Source organism: Apium graveolens, chromosome 8 (assembly GCF_009905375.1).
Source record: "Apium graveolens cultivar Ventura chromosome 8, ASM990537v1, whole genome shotgun sequence".
NCBI lineage: Eukaryota > Viridiplantae > Streptophyta > Magnoliopsida > Apiales > Apiaceae > Apium > Apium graveolens.
The window spans coordinates 27,562,054-27,577,929 of record NC_133654.1 but is presented as its reverse complement, the minus strand read 5'-3'; positions in this window follow the sequence as shown (position 1 = coordinate 27,577,929).

The window sequence follows — 15,876 nt, the reverse complement described above, 5'->3', positions numbered from 1 at the left end:
CATTACACCTCAAAAGGGTTTTTGAATAAATTTACATATTATTTGCCATTATTACAATTCATAAATGTACATAAGTCTGGTACAACAAAAGTTGAAAGCCTAGCCTATTGGTAGTTCCTACCTCAGCTACAACGGCATCAACGCCTACAGGAAACTGCGGAACGTTTCCTATCTGATCATGAATTGGGAGCTTGGTCATGTTCATCATGTCTATCTGTTGTTGTTTGATGAAAGAAGAAAGCAAGGGTGAGAAACAAGCCCACCGAAATAATATGTATAATAATTAACAATATATGAGCATTCTCATAGTACTCATGAAAGTCTTGGTCAAAAAGAAATGAATCAAGTTTGATATCTTAACGCGACGAAGTCGCAAAATATTCAGTATATATACTTATATACTTTTCAAAATCTTTGAAATCCTCTTCCATGTATAATATACACAGAGTTCCAGTTTATAACTATATAAAAATATCGTTGCAAGGTGATCTTATATATCTAACCTTGTCTCAACGTTTTTCTGAAAATCTTTGTCATGCATAAGATAATCATTAACCAGATATAAGTTGAAAAGATGAATTTACAAGATACCCCAATATACTTATATCTTTTCCAAATACTACTTAAACTACCACCGTTCAAGTTATAACCAGTTTCAAAAGTTCATCACATAGATGAGACTACAAGATAAGACTTGTGTAGATTCGATCTTTGAAATATTATTGAATGAAATGAAGTTACAAGATACTTCATTAAGTCCCGATATATATATATATCCATATATATCTCTCATACATTTCCTGAAAACCTCTGTCATGTAAAGTATGAACAGAGTTACAATATCCAATGAATTTTGGAAAGAAAAGAATTTTGGCATAAACCTGATATCTTGCTGATCAGGCAAAGATACCAATAAGTAACCTTTTCTACTAGTAGATGGATGAATCCCCCACCGGTCATCACCCTGGCCTCATTAGGACCTTGTGCTGGACCGTCACCCGGCCTCTTACTCGTTGATGGGCTGCCACCGAGCCACTTACACTTTCATGGACGCCCGCTGAGCCCATGTTGCTTATGCCGACTCAAATAGATGAACTTACTTCCCGAACGATGGGCAAGTAATCAAGATGTTTTCTCAAAACAGCAACCTCGTTGTGAATGTAAAATACACTACTGAGCTGGATCCCTCAGGCTTTGTGTGAGTATTTAAATCCCCTTCGAAAGGAAGATCTTAAATATAAAAATGAGTTTTGGGATCCGCTCTAACTTTTAAAAATCATTTTGAAGACTCGAAAACATTTTTAAGAATGTTTGGAGTAATGCTGATTTAATGAAATAAATCAGTCCCGATGCATTAGAAAATATCTGAATATTATTATTTAAATAATATTCCCAAAAGGATAATCCTTATAAAAATAATTGAAGTAGAAGTTTGAAAACTTATACTTTAAATGAATAATAAATAACCACAGATATACGATCTTTATTTAAATAATCAAAAATAAGTTTGATTATCGAAACATTATTCTTTAATAAAATAAAGAATATTATTTAATAAAATAAGCGAAGTCATAAGTCCTCGAATGAATATTCAAAATAATATTCATTAAATAAAATAAACGGAGTCATAAGTCCTCGAATGAATATTCAAACAAATATTCATTAAATAAAATAAAGCGGAGTCATAAGTCCTTGAATGAATATTCCAAATAATATTCAAAATAAATTTCATTAAATAAAATAAAGTTATCGAATAAACCTTATTCGATTAATAGTTTTGAAAATTAAATCTATATATATATATATATATTATACTCGGGAACATCGACTCCCGGTTTAGAAAATGTTCACTTTTGGGTCCCGTATACCAAGGATTACGCAACTACTGCTTATCTCTAGCATAGGTATTATGCAACTTATAAGCAATATCAAGATTACGAAACAGACATGCATATATACCATATCAGCATGCTCCAATATATCGCAAGATTTGCTAATTAACCATCATGCACTTATCACAAGATAATACATATACATATATTTACATCACAACAACAGTATAACGGGTAGAAAACTTGCCTGAGCGGATGGGGGTGGTAAAAGTCATGGGATGAGTCTGGTAACCTATAAACAACATATAAGTTGGAATTAAACCAAAGTCGCTTAAAAATCTATACTTTAACCAATTAGACCCTAACGTTCGCTTTCGCGCTTAACGATTCACTTAAGTCGCTCGAGTACCCTCGGCTCCACCATTTTTAATAAATTAATCATTAGGAATTTTAAGGCGATTCTTTCGCGAGTACCCTACCAACTGTCTAATCCACTTTACATAATTGTTTCATATTCCAATTAGTCATTTAAGGGCGTTAACCAAGGTTTTAAAGTAAGGCGAGGGGTAATGGTTCGGTCGCGAAATGCCGTTACTTAAAACGGCCGTTTCTCCTAAACCGTACATCGGATTTAAGCGAACCACATATCAAAATGAAGCTCGTAACATGAACTATCTAATCATGGCAATGGTCAAAACCTAACAGTGAGTTCACGGGTCCTGATGTTAAGAACAAAAGCAGTCTAAGGTAAATCTAGCATTACGACAGTTATGTTTACGCGATTACCAAATTTGTACAACTCCTAATCAATCCACAATCAATCCCACAATCATTACTACAACCAAACTCCATCCATACTCTACTACAACAGCCCCAACATCTCAATATTTCCAATTTATACTACTCTCAATCATGAACTAAAAGCTTATACTTAAGTTTCATTAACTATAAACAAGATTCAATCATCCAAATCGCTACAAACCCAACCAAACTTTAAACACACAAGCATCATGCTTCTCATGAACTATATTAATCAAAACCACTCCTAAATATTCAAAGTAAAACTAGGGTTTGAAGTTTTATACCTTCCTTGAAGCTTTTAATCCATGAAAGATCCTTGGAATGCCCATGGAAGCCTTTATCTATGCTTAAGCTACCTTGACCTTACAAATAAAATCAAGAATAAAAAATTTGTTCTTGAAATTTACTATTCACCCTAAACTAAAATGATTTGTTTGAGCTAGAAAACCTTTTATTCAAGCACTCAAACTACTTGCTCTTCTTAGTTATGAAATATAGGATCCAAAGAAACAAACCTCTTGAATTATGATTGAGTGGAGCTTGGGTTTGGAAATTTTTCTTCTTGTTTTTCTTCAAAAAACCGTGAACAAAGAGATGGGGGGAAGAGAAATGAATGTGTTTGCTTGGTTGCTTTGTTTTTGTTGTTAATTAACCTTTTACCATGGTTAAATTTATGTGGCTTATAATCAACCAACAATTCCTTCCCATTGTGTCATGCTTATGTCATCCTCTCATGTCATCTTCCCACACTTGTCTTCTTCTTGTTGGTGTGATGACATCATCATCACTAACCACTTTGATTAACTCCTAATTACTTGGCTAATGATCGCTGATCTGTTATACGGTTCGCTTAACTTTCATTTTCGTTTATCGTTTGAGGGATCATTCCTGGGATCTTATTACTTGGGTTCCCTTAACCTTTCTCAATACATTATATTCCTTTTATGATCCTCTTTTATAATCCTTGAATTTAAATCCTTTTTATCCTGTTACCTTATACTCAATTCTTTCGGTATCTAGTAGATTTTCGGGAAAAATCAAAGTGTTCGAATTTGGATTCTAATGATCTTTACATACACTTATATACCATATAGAGTACTAATAAGATCTCAGAATAACAATAAAAGAACCCCTACAAAGTGTGGTATGAAAAGTTTTCTTATTCGGCATAATCAGCAAAATCACTATTCATAATGTCACACCCCCAACTTAAACAGCAAAGTAAATGTAACTATTACATCATTTAAAAAATAAATAAACATAACCAAATACAAGATCTTACAGTTTAGGGTTTGGAACAGCCCAACACTACCATCTATTACAACTGATTTTAAATATCGAGTCCTCACACAAAACTACTATCTCTTATTCTACCTGAGCTCGAACATAAGCATCAGCATCACAGGTCTTACGGGCGGTCTGCTTGAATCTAACCATAGCTGCTAGCTGTAATATCAGGGTACAGCAAGGAGTGAGCCAAATGCTCAACAAGTGCTAATCAATACGATACAAAACATAAGTCGAGATATATATTAAAGAATGTCAATGAGAGGACATAACCAATGATAATGAGAGATAAAACTTTTGGGTGGTGGCATCATTTTGTTTGTATCAAAACAACTTCAAAATCATACTTTTAATCAAAATCATTCTATGACGCTACGGATTACAGCCGGTGATCAGCCGCGAAGTAATCCCGAACCTCGCTGGGTTCTACAACATTAATGGGAATCCCTAGGCAACTTTTAAGCCTAATATATATGTGGAAAGGACTCGCGTCTCAGTCCAGATCCACTATTCAAGAAAACGTTTATCCCCCTTTGGGACTGAAAACCCACGTTTTATTTATTTCAAAAACTGATGCCGAATTATAACAAAATCTCTTTTAACAGAAACATTTTATCAAGGAATTATAGATCTACTCGAAACACGAGAAATATGGTACTAAATTTCAGGGCCATGATCCACAAAATTATACTCTATTAGGGTAACTGAATGGTTTTCATATATCAAAGTTTGGACAAGGGAATTTAGCGAGGCTATTGGATATTATGAAGGGTAATGCCAAATTGGGCTTAAAGCAATGGTTTCTCATCAAGGTTCAAGTGCTGGATCATCAAGAAGGTAAGCTTCATGAATACTAAGGGTGTTAAGGTATGAAGAAATGATCTTTAGCTCAGGATTTATCAGAATTGTCAAGCTTTAGGATAAGAAAGAGGGGTAATCAATGAGGAATCACTTTGATAAATATCTGGCTTTCAGGGTTCAAGGTAAGGTTCTATAGGGGTTCAAGTATCAGGATGAGATATCAATACTTAGGAATCATTAGCATGTTAATCAAGAGAATCAACCAAGAGTTGTAACTACCCTTTCTTTTATCATGGCATTCAAATTACTTTAAATTACTATCATGATAAGACTTTTGAACTACTTGCAATACGTACTCAAGGGTTCATGGCATTTCAAGGATAAACATAAGATACGCTTGACTTAAATATATATATCAAAATGACTCAGGATAGTTGCATCGATATAAATGAACTATTTACAGTGAATACGAAAGACAGGTTGAATCACTTGCCTTGAAAAAAGGCTGGTCTGGTCTGACTGGTAGGAGAAACTAGAAGCTTCACTCGACCTTTATGGCAAGTTTTCCCTCGTTTCGAGATCCTACATAAATAATAATAATCCTCATTATAATATATCCTCACCAACTTATCCTATTTACAACCCGAATTCAAACACGGATGTCACTTAGGCCTATATGCACTTAATTTATATTCACCTTTAAATTATAATTGCACACACATATCCACATAATCACATATCATATATTAATACCAAATAACACCATATACACCATAATGCAACACTTAGCTTGGATGATCTCGACTCACAACTTAAGTCACTTGGTCGCTAAACTAGACAAAGTCTTCTAATTTTTGGCTTCCTAACTCGATGTGCCTTTACTAAACTATCCAAGACCTATTGACCCTCACTTGGGCCTTTTTCTCTAATGACCTTATACTATCTTAAAACTATGGTGGTCAACCTAAATCTCACTCCTAAGTGTTCTAAAACTATGTGATAAGTGTAAGTGCTCACTGGTGCAAATTTCAGAATGATATCTATGGTTTCTTGAGTGTATTAGACACTCTTAAACTACAAGTTTTCCTTCAAAACTTTTACACAAGACTCTCCTGACCTAAGGGCATCTCCCAAACTTAATGTGGCTCAAGGGCCTGGCTTGGGCCTTCTTGGGCCTAAGCTCAAAGTCTATGGTTCCCATGTTTTTCTGGGCAGAAAACGCCCTGACTTGAATTAACTTGTGACACATGGTTCTAACTCATATCCTATGATCTATGGTTGGCAAAACTTCTCTGACACTCCCTATAACTAAGGCCCAACAGGGACTAATGAGGGCCTACCCATGACATGGTCAAATCTTCCTATTTCTAAGTTGCAACAAAACTGTCCCCTGCTGGACAGATTTTGTTATTCTACTTGTGCACCTAACCAAATGACATGCAAACCTCCAACCAACACCTAAAACCTTTTATATACTCCCAATAATAACTTCTGGTGGCTTGGGCCTCAAAGTGCACATCAATGACATGGTCAAAACTCACTATAAACCTCAGGGTACTAAACTGATTTTTCTGCAGTAACTATGACTATCCTTTCTCTAAGGTTTTTACTTGACAAACTCAACCACCAACAACCCAATACCCAAACCAAGACTTAGACATGGTGATCTACTGAACTAATTCCCTTATACTCAAAATAATCTTGGTGGAGATCATCCTTACCTAAGGGGCAATCATGGCAAAACAAAAGAAACCACATTTCACAACTCACAAATCATCAAGTTTTTGAAACAACAAGTTATGCATTTTTATAAAAGATATACACAAATTATTACCATGTATCAAGAAGCATTAATTAATATTAACTCCTTAGTCCTACTGAAATTAAAGCTTACTAATAAAATCCTTCCTAATGATCAAAATCTTCCAACATTTCAAGAGAAATCCACATGCATGCATAACTTCGAGTTTTGTAAACCAAAACAACATATTTTCTAAATATATTCTATCATAAAATTGACATGCAAGCCTAGCATAATATATACCTAGATTATCACTTAGCATGAAAAGAGTTTTATCAAATTTTCACTACAAGTTTCATGTCATTATCACATAAACATACAAAAATTGAACCAAGCAACAAGAATGATCTCTAGGACCATTCATTCGGCTCCCTTAAGGTCATGGCCGAATGAAATGGAAGGGAATGGCCATTTAACATCAAGAGTTTCTTTCTCAAGACTTGGAACTTCACCATTCCTTGTAGTCCTCTCAAAAATAACCTTAAATCCACAAAAATCAAGGTTGTACTTTGACTTTCAACTAAAACCTTAACATGCAACTTTAAAACTTAAACTTTTTACTCAAAACTCCTTGGAATATATGTGATCATGGTATGGGAAGTAACATTTACTTGTGTAGAAGGTGTAAACTTGGTGGAGGAATGAAGAAAATGGGGAGGGGGTTGGTTTCGGCTGAAAAATCGAGAGAAGGAGGGGGAGGGCCGAGAGTGAGGGAGTGAGGAGGGTGGGAGGAGAAAGTGTGATGGTGAGTGGAGTGGATGATCATATCAATTGCTTGATTTATAGTTTTTTATTTGGAAAATGTGAGTGGGAATGAGAATTGACAAGACTATCCTTCCACTTATACTTGGTTCATTTTGCATGCAAGGGTAAAGAAGGAATTTGGCTAGAAAAATAAGAGTTAGTGGGGTTGGAATTGTCTCTTTAGCCCTTTGAATTGAATAGATAAGGATTTGCATGCAAGGACAACCATGTAATTTGATAATTATGACAACTAACATTTATAAAGATTTATTTTTATAAAATAAAATACAAGTTCAAAAATTATAAAATTTATACCATAAAATAACTTGGATTTTTAGAAATTTTATAAAACCACTTTTGAATTTTGTGAATAAAATAACTTTTAAAAAGATATTTATTCAAGGTTTAAAATATTCCTTATAAATCAAAAATAAAAGAAATAAATAAACTTTTGCTTCGAAAAAAAATCATATACCACATAACGAAAATTTAAGACGCAAAAATTCTCATTCACACACACATACAATAGTTGAATATATTGGCATTCGGCTTTAAAATTACACCAAATTTACAATTAATATTACACAAAAATGCCGGTTGTAACATCCTCTCCCCCTTAAGGGATTCTGTCCCCAGAATCTAGGAGAACAGATGAGGATACCGGGAACGCATATCAGACTCTAACTCCCAAGTCGATTCTTCGACCTTAGGGTTCCTCCAAAGTACTTTTACTAACTTTACTGACTTATTTCTAAGATTCTTTTTTTGCCAGTCGAGTATTTTGACCGGTTGCTCCACAAATGACAGGTCTGCCTGAATTTCTACTAGTTCATATTCTATCACATGGCTAGAGTCAGGATTGTACTTCTTAAGCAACGACACATGGAACACATTATGCACATGCTGATACTGAGGTGGTAAGGCCAACTCGTAGGCCACCTTCCCCACTTGACTCAAAATTTCAAAAGGACCTATATATCTAGGTGCTAACTTCCCTTTCTTGCCAAATCTAGACAACCCTTTTCTAGGTGACACCTTCAACAAAACAGTTTCGCCAATTTGGAATCGAACATCCTTACGCGCTGGATCCGCATACTTCCTCTGTCTATCTTGAGCAGCAAGCAACCTTTTCTGAATTAACTTGACTGTGTCATGCAACTGTTGTACCAATTCCGAGCCGAGAATTCTTCCTTCTCCTACTTCATCCCAACTTGTTGGTGATCTACATTTTCGCCCGTATAAAGCTTCGTATGGTGGCATGTCAATACTGGAATGATAGCTATTGTTGTAAGAGAATTCAATCAACGGCAAGTGGTCGTCCCAACTTCCTACAAAATCGATTACACAACTGCGCAACATGTCTTCGATTGTTTGAATTGTCCTTTCGCTCTGACCATCAGTCTGCGGGTGGTACGCCGTGCTCATATTCAACTTCGTGCCAAGACATTCTTGAAATTACTTCCAGAATCTCGAGTTAAATCGGGGATCTCTGTCTGAAACTATTGATACGGGTACTCCATGCCTTAGTACGATTTCGCGCACATACAGATGAACCAATTTATCTAATGACGACTTCTCGTTAATTGGAAGGAAATGCGCTGACTTCGTAAGATGATCAACTATAACCCATATAGCGTCATGACCGGATTTCGTTCGCGGTAATCCTACTATAAAGTCCATAGCGATATTTTCCCATTTCCATTCCGGAATCTTTAGGGGCTGAATTAATCCGCTTGGTCGTTGATGTTCTGCCTTCACTTTCTGACAAGTATAACACTTCGCAACCCATTCCGCTACGTCTCGCTTCATATTTGGCCACCAAAAGTTTTTCTTTAAGTCCCGATACATCTTGGTACTCCCAGGGTGGATTGAAAATTTCGAATTGTGGGCTTCGTGTAGGATCTCATTCTTTAATTCAGGTACATGAGGAATCCAAATTCTGGAAGAAAATCTTAGTATCCCTTGCTCATCACTTTGAGTATTAATCTCCTCTCAAGATAACTGATTCTTCTCTTTCTCCGGTACTTCTTCTTGACACTTATTTATCTTTTCCACTAGTTTTGGCTGAAAGGTCATTGCACGACAAACTTCCTCAACTTTTCCGCAATCACAAAGTTCCAGTTCAAATCTCTTGATTTCTTCAGATAATTCCTTTGATGTTGTCATCATATTCAGTCTCTCCTTCCTACTTAGAGCATCGACCATAACATTCGCCTTTCCAGGATGGTAATTTATCAAGCAGTCATAGTCCTTGATCAATTCCAGCCATCTCCTCTGCCTCATATTGAGCTCCTTCTCAGTGAAAATGTACTTTAAACTCTTATGATCTGTGTAGATTTCACACTTTTCTCCGTAGAGGTAATGTCTCCAAATCTTAAGTGCGAGCACTATGGTGGCTAGTTCCAAGTCATGCGTCGGGTACTTCAACTCATGCGGTTTCAACTGTCTTGACGCATATGCAATCACCTTACTATGTTGCATTAACACACAGCCCAATCCCTTATGTGAAGCGTCGCTGAATATCACAAAGTTTCCTTGGTCATCTGGAAGCACTAACACCGGAGCTGTTACCAATCTCTGCTTCAACTCTTGAAAGCTATCCTCATATTCTGCACTCCATTCAAACTTTTGATTCTTTCTAGTTAACTTGGTCAATGGCGTGGTGATTTTCGAAAAATCCTTGACGAACCTTCTATAGTATCCTGCCAATCCTAGAAAACTTCGCACTTCCGTAGGAGTCTTTGGCCTCTCCCAACTCATAACTGCTTCAATCTTTGCCGGATCCACTTTAACTCCTTCATTTCCAATGACATACCCCAAAAATTGAACTTCCATTAACCAAAACTCACATTTGGTAAACTTGGCATACAACTTCTCTTGCCGAAGTATCTCCAATGTTATCCAGAGGTGCTATTTATGCTCTTCTTCCGACTTAGAATAAATAAGGATGTCATCAATGAATACCACGACAAACTTGTCCAAATACTTCTTAAATACTCGATTCATCAGATCCATAAATGCGGTCGGGGCGTTGGTCAATCCAAACGGCATTACTAGGAATTCATAATGCCCATATCTGGTCCTAAATGCTGTCTTGGGAATATCTTCTTCTTTGATCTTTAATTGGTGGTATCCCGATCTCAAGTCGATCTTTGAAAAGCATTTTGCTCCCTTCAACTGATCAAAAAGGTCATCTATTCTTGGTAGCGGGTAGCGGTTCTTGATCGTCACCTTATTCAACTCCCGATAATCTATGCATAGTCGCATACTCCCATCTTTCTTCTTGACAAACAGAACAGGTGCTCCCCATGGCGACGTACTTGGCCATATCACTCTTTTATCTAACAATTCTTGTAGCTGGCTCGCCAACTCTTTCATTTCTGCTGGTGCCATCCTATATGGGGCCTTTGAAACTGGTTCCGTGCCTGGAGCAAGGTTGATCTCGAACTCGATTTGTCGATCTGGTGGTAAGCCTGGTAGTTCGTCTGGAAACACGTTGGGAAACTCGTTAACTACGGGGATATCTTCTATGCTGGGATTGCCTTTTTCTGAATCCACTACATACGCTAGGAATGACTCACAACCTTTTCTAAGTAGCTTCTTAGCCTGAATGATTGTAAGAAATAGTTGTTCTTGCCTCTGCCCCTTAAATACTACCTTCTCTCCACTCTTCGTCTTTAAATACACGTTCTTGGTCTTACAATTAATCTGAGCATTATTCTCTCCTAACCAATCTATACCTAGAATTATATCAAACTCCCCCAACTTGAAGAGTATCACGTCGGCTGAAAACTTATATCCTGAAATATCGATCTCACACTTCGGACAGAATTGATTCACAGGAATCTTCTCTTGGTTCGCAATTACCACATTTACTACCTCACTCATAATCATTTTATCACATTGAAGCTTATCAACAAAAGATTCTGATATGAAAGATCTTGTTGCTCCTGAATCAATCAATACTTTAGCTTTGAAATTATTGAGTAAAAGTGTACCTGCTATCACCTCAGAATTCTGAACAGCATCCTTCATTTTCAGATCAAATGTCCTTGTTGTTGCTTGCGGGGTTGGTGCGGGTAGTGTAGGTAATGCCAATACCTCAGCTGGCACGCTCGCACTGGTACTTGCCACATTCATTAGAGCTTTGACTGGTCCGATTGCCTTACACTCCCTAGCCATGTGTCCGGTCTTCCCACACTTGTAGCACGTAACTCCTGGCTTCGGCATCTTGCACTCATTTGCCAAATGTCCCTTCTGACTGCACCTATAGTATGTCATGCTCAACTTATTACGCACTCCGGGGTGCCTTCTTCCACAGTGCTTGCATTCGGGTCTCTGGAACCTATTTTCTCCAACTTTTCCTTGGCTTGCCTGGTTGTTCCCTTTTGATTCTTGCCTTTTGCCCAAATTTCCCTTCTTTTAAAAATTTCCGCCCTTATGGAATCTGATCCTCTTTGCATTCCGATCTTGTGAACTTCCGGCTTCAGACTTTTCTCCATAAAATGGAACCTTCCTCTTCTTGTTATCCCTTTCCTTCCTTGATTGCGTCCCATTATTCTCAATCAGAGCAGCTTTCTGTACTACTCCCGCATAAGTTTCAAGCTCAAACATAGCCACTCTATCTCTGATCCAAGGCTCCAATCCTTGCTGAAATTTCTTCGCTTTTTCCTCCTCGGTGCTGGTATACTTTGTTACAAACCTTGACAACTCAGTGAACTTCTTATCATATTCCAATACAGTCATGCTCCCTTGCTTCAACTCAAGAAATTTAAGCTCCATCTGATTCTGCATGTACTTAGGGTAATACTTGTCCAAAAATAACTTCTTAAATCTCTCCCAAGAAACTTGTTGAATTGCTTCCATAGCTTTTACTGATTCCCACCAATAGATGACTTCACCCTTCAAGAAGTAAGTAGCATATGGCATCTTCTGATCGTCTCCTAACTGTACCAACTCAAAAGCCCTTTCCATTTCCTTAATCCATGTGTTAGCTATTACTGGATCAGTGGTATCATGGAATGCAGGTGGATTCACATTCTGAAAAGCTTTGAAAGTGACAACTTGTCTAGGCAGTACTGGTGGTTCAGGTGGTTGGTGTGGTTCACGGTTATCTTGGTTTTCAATTCGCTGTTGAAGGGTTAGTTGTTGTTGCAAAGCTTCCAGTAATCGAAAAATATTTGGGTCTGTGGTGGATGTGGTTGTAGGGTTCTTCTTTTTGGGAGGCATAATCCTGAAATAAGAGTTATGTCAAAACAGATATGAATGATTAAATTATTTTGAGGGTATTGCATGGCATTCTTATTTACTTATGAGGTCAAGTTTCAAATTAAGCAGATATGGCGATGCATATAAAAGCGTAAAATAACAGTTGAGAGCAAATGGAACAATAGAGCATGATTATTGAAATTTAAAGGTCACAATACATAGGATTAGGATAAAGTATGATTCTAGGAACAACAGGCTTAGTTAAAGGAAATAACAGAAATAACTGGGAATTCTACGGAGTCTGATAATACAACAACATGAAAAGGTAAATGGAAAGAACTAAGGCTCAACTCCATCTGAACGGGGCTTGGTAGTCTTTTCCTCTCGAAGCGTCTTCACAATGCTCTGGAGCTCATCCGCCACCATCTGAATAACATACTGGCTGGTGCGGTCTCGGTGCGCTGGCATCTCCTCAAGCTTAGTGTTGACGTACTGAACCAATGTCTCAAGTCTCGCAGTCATTTGCTCCTTGGGCTTCCCTTCATAGTTTCGGCTGTCGGGGTACACGTTCTTTAGTCGGTCTATCAGTCGGTCGTACTTACCCTGAAGCATGTCGAAGTCGCGCCTCAACTCAGCATACACGGAGAAAGCAATGGTGTCGTCCATCCCAGAGGATGACGAGGAATGCGCCCTTTGCTGACAAACTAAAAAAAGGAGTATTAATAATAAACTTACTTAACCTACTCTCTCGCATATTATCTATAACCTATACATATACCCTATAACCTATTTGGGCTATCCAGGGACTCTAAACCGTAGCTCTGATACCAAAACCTGTCACACCCCCAACTTAAACAGCAAAGTAAATGTAACTATTACATCATTTAAAAAATAAATAAACATAACTAAATCCAAGAACTTATATTTTAGGGTTTGGAACAGCCCAACACTACCATCTATTACAACTGATTTTAAATATCGAGTACTCACACAAAACTACTATCTCTTATTCTACCTGAGCTCGAACATAAGCATCAGCATCACAGGTCTTACGGGCGGTCTGCTTGAATCTAACCATAGCTGCTAGCTGTAATATCAGGGTAAAGTAAGGAGTGAGCCAAATGCTCAACAAGTGCTAATCAATACGATACAAAACATAAGTCGAGATATATATTAAAGAATGTCAATGAGAGGACATAACCAATGATATCGAGAGATAAAACTTTTGGGTGGTGGCATCATTTTGTTTGTATCAAAACAACTTCAAAATCATACTTTTAATCAAAATCATTTTATGACGCTACGGATTACAGCCGGTGATCAGCCGCGAAATAATCCCGAACCTCGATGGGTTCTACAACATTAATGGGAATCCCTAGGCAACTTTTAAGCCTAATATAAGTGTGGAAAGGACTCGCATCTCAGTCCAGATCCACTATTCAAGAAAACTTTTACCCCCCTTTGGGACTGAAAACCCACGTTTTATTTATTTCAAAAAATGATGCCGAATTATAACAAAATCTCTTTTAACAGAAACATTTTATCAAGGAATTATAGATCTACTCGAAACACGGGAAATATGGTACTAAATTTCAGGGCCATGATCCACAAAACTATACTCTATTAGGGTAACTGAATGGTTTTCATATATCAAAGTTTGGACAAGGGAATTTAGCGAGGCTATTGGATATTATGAAGGGTAACGCCAAACTGGGCTTAAAGCAATGGTTTCTCATCAAGGTTCAAGTGCTGGATCATCAAGAAGGTAAGCTTCATGAATACTAAGGGTGTTAAGGTATGAAGAAATGATCTTTAGCTCAGGATTTATCAGAATTGTCAAGCTTTAGGATAAGAAAGAGGGGTAATCAATGAGGAATCACTTTGATAAATATCTGGCTTTCAGGGTTCAAGGTAAGGTTCTATAGGGGTTCAAGTATCAGGATGAGATATCAATACTTAGGAATCATTAGCATGTTAATCAAGAGAATCAACCAAGAGTTGTAACTACCCTTTCTTTTATCATGGCATTCAAATTACTTTAAATTACTATCATGATAAGACTTTTGAACTACTTGCAATACGTACTCAAGGGTTCATGGCATTTCAAGGATAAACATAAGATACGCTTGACTTAAATATATATATATATATCAAAATGACTCAGGATAGTTGCATCGATATAAATGAACTATTTACAGTGAATACAAAAGACAGGTTGAATCACTTGCCTTGAGAAAGGCTGGTCTGGTCTGACTGGTAGGAGAAACTGGAAGCTTCACTCGACCTTTATGGAAAGTTTTCCCTCATCTCGAGATCCTACATAAATAATAATAATCCTCATTATAATATATCCTCACCAACTTAACCTATTTACAACCCGAATTCAAACACGGATGGCACTTAGGCCTATATGCACTTAATTTATATTCACCTTTAAATTATAATTGCACACACATAGACACATAATCACATATCATATATTAATACCAAATAACACCATATACACCATAATGCAACACTTGGCTTGGATGATCTCCACTCACAACTTAAGTCACTTGGTCGCTAAACTAGACAAAGTCTTCTAATTTTTGGCTTCCTAACTCGTTGTGCCTTTACTAAACTATCCAAGACCTATTGACCCTCACTTGGGCCTTTTGCTCTACTGACCTTATACTATCTTACAACTATGGTGGTCAACCTAAATCTCATTCCTAAGTGTTCTAAAACTATGTGATAAGTGTAAGTGCTCACTGGTGCAAATTTGAGAATGATATCTATGGTTTCTTGAGTGTATTAGACACTCTTAAACTACAAGTTTTCCTTCAAAACTTTTACACAAGACTCTCCTGACCTAAGGGCATCTCCCAAACTTAATGTGGCTCAAGGTCCTGGCTTGGGCCTTCTTGGGCCTAAGCTCAAAGTCCATGGTTCCCCTATTTTTTGGGCAGAAAACGCCCTGACTTGAATTAACTTGTGACACATGGTTCTAACTCATATCCTATGATCTATGGTTGGAAAAACTTCTCTGACACTCCCTCTAACTAAGGCCCAACAGGGCCTAATGAGGGCCTACCTATGACATGGTCAAATCTCCCTATTTCTAAGTTACAACAAAACTGTCCCCTGCTCGACAGATTTTCTTATTCTACTTGTGCACCTAACCAAATGACATGCAAACCTCCAACCAACACCTAAAACCTTTTATATACTCCCAATACTAACCTCTGGTGTCTTGGGCCTCAAAGTTCACATCAATGACATGGTCAAAACTCACTTTAAACCTCAGGGTACTGAACTGATTTTTCTGCAGAAACTATGACTCTCCTTTCTCTAAGGTTTTTACTTGACAAACTCAACCACCAACAACCCAATATCCAAAACAAGACTTAGACATGGTGATCT